Genomic DNA, 2,273 nt, shown 5'->3' on the forward strand with positions numbered 1-2,273 from the left:
ATTCCTGCTTCTGACCTAAGAAGAAAGCAGAAAACTACCAGCACAGAGGAGGACGGTCATGCAGCCCTTCCTCCAGACAGCAGCCAGGCCGTTCGGAAGACACAGCACCGAGGGAAGGGAGCTGGGTCTCCGCAGGGCGCAGGAGATGCGTGTGGAGCGTGGCGGGTGCTGGGAGGGGCTGTGGGACACGGGGATGGGGGCGCCGGGGAGGCCAGCAGGGCTGCCACACTCAGCCCGGCTCGTGACAGGGCCGGCTCCACTGCGGCGGCCCCTCTGCCAGTGCCCTGCCAGCTTCCGCCCCTCCTGTCCCTTCACCGGCCTGGTCCGCACACGGCCTTGGTGTCAGCGTCTGCTCCCCAGGGCGTGATTCGTGTGGGTGCCCCACCCACATCCCATCCTTCCTCATGCCTGCAGTCGGGCAGACACGCCTTTCAGACACTACAGGGACCCCCGGCCCAAAGGGTCCAGGTTTCCGGTACCCAGAGGTCACCCTCACGCCCTCTCTGTGGGGCTGGGAGCCCAGAGCGTGTCACCACTGGTCCACCTGCTCCGGTTGCCATAACAGACGCCACGGACGGGGCGGCTTAAACAGCAGCAGGGCACTTCTCAGAGTCTGGAGGCCGGAGTCCAGGGCCAAGGCGCCGGCACGGCCGGGTCTGGGGGTGCTCGTTCTGACTTGCTGCCCTCCTCCTGCTCTAAGGACACTAATCCCTCGTGACCTCATCTCACCCTCATCACCTCCCAGAGGCCCCACCTCCAGACACCATCGCGTTGGGGGTTAGGGCTGCGATGTATGGACCTGGGGACATTCCGCCCACAGCAATGAAGACTTGGTGCAAATCTTGGACATTTAGTGAATCCTGGTTCTAACACAGAGGCACCAGCGGTTTACTTTCAGTTTCTGTCTAATCTTTACTATTCGATCGGGGTGAAAGAATTCTTATTAGATTGCGTTAAATAAAATTATAACCTATTTTAGCCCTAGGGAAATCACACAAACTTAGTTTTTGAATTCGTGATGAAACAGGAAGTTGTCCTCCGGGGATAATTCAGCTCTCCTGTGGGGCTGGAGAGAGCCCAGTGGGGTGCCCCTGTGGCTCAGGACGCGGGCGCCTCGCTCAGGGAGGCCTCGTCACGGGTGTTTCTTCACCGTGCCACAGCAACGAAAGTCGAGGCAATCAGCACACTGGTCATCAGACTGCAGTCATTAAAGCTCAGTGAAGAGCCCATGTGTCTCCTGCAGTGTTGGGGAACCATGGCCCTTGGGCCAAGCCCAGACCCCCACCTGGTCTTGTAAATAAAGTCTTATCGGCACATTTGCCTGCGTGTCTTCTGTGGCTGTTTTGTGCTGTGACAGCAGAGCTGTGACACAGGCCACATGGCCACAACCTAACATTTGAGTCCCTGGCCCTTCCAGAGAGGCCAGTGGCCCCGGTGCACAGGAAGGGCCTGGTCAGCGCTGAGGAACAAACGCAGGAACAGGACTGGCCTGGGGGCAAGAGGATGCTGTGCCGGGTGTGGGTGCACCTGAGCAGCCACTCATAGAAGCGCGGGGGCGACACAGCAGCCCCTCCGTCTGGGGGTGAGCCGGTGAGCTAACTCCCAACAGATCTCCTGCCGGGAGGGCCTCCTGGCTCTGGAGCTGGGGAGGGTGCGCCTGCAGGCTGTGAGTCCTCGCCTGCAGGGGTGCCACTCCAGGCGTCCTGTGCAGCCCTGAAACAAGGCAGGGCCGTTCTCGCTCCTACAGAGGGCCGGGGAGGCTCTTCCACCAGGAAGTCAGTGCGTTTGAAGGGAGGGCTGAGGGTGCTGAGGCCCGAGAAAGCCGCCCACACGGCTGAGACCCCACCTCCGTTGCCCCCAGGAAGGTGGGGCTCCCTGAGGCTGCCTCCCAGATGCGGGCCCTCATCCCCCTCTGCTCGGTTGGTTACAGGCAGAAAGGAGGGCCTGGTCCGGACAAAGGCTGAGCCCAGAGGCTGGAATCGACCAGAAGGGCAACATGCCGGCGGGCACAGGCTCACAGGCCTCTGAGGATCGGGTTCGTCGTGAATGTTCATGAAGTCTTCCTGGGCCCCGCTGGGTGCCAGCCTGCCGGACCCCATCACACCCGACACATCCACAGTGGGCTGGATGCCAGCTCGCCTGCCCTGGGGGCACCCTCCACACATTTTTCTATCCCAGCTGTTGGCATCTTAAAGCTGTAATCTCGGGAAGTGCCGATAGCCAGTTACAAGCTGCAGAAAAGGGCTTTTTTTTTTTTTTTTTTTTTTTTGGGG

At 60.5% G+C, this 2,273-nt stretch overlaps 1 protein-coding gene across 1 annotated transcript in view; it reads right to left on the reverse strand.

Annotated features, from left to right (window-relative positions):
- TMEM255B (transmembrane protein 255B) overlaps positions 1-2,273 on the reverse strand; it is a 35,160-nt gene that overhangs the window by 12,386 nt on the left and 20,501 nt on the right. The window lies entirely within an intron of this gene.

Source organism: Lipotes vexillifer, unplaced genomic scaffold, assembly GCF_000442215.2.
Source record: "Lipotes vexillifer unplaced genomic scaffold, Lipotes_vexillifer_v1.1 scaffold791, whole genome shotgun sequence".
NCBI lineage: Eukaryota > Metazoa > Chordata > Mammalia > Artiodactyla > Lipotidae > Lipotes > Lipotes vexillifer.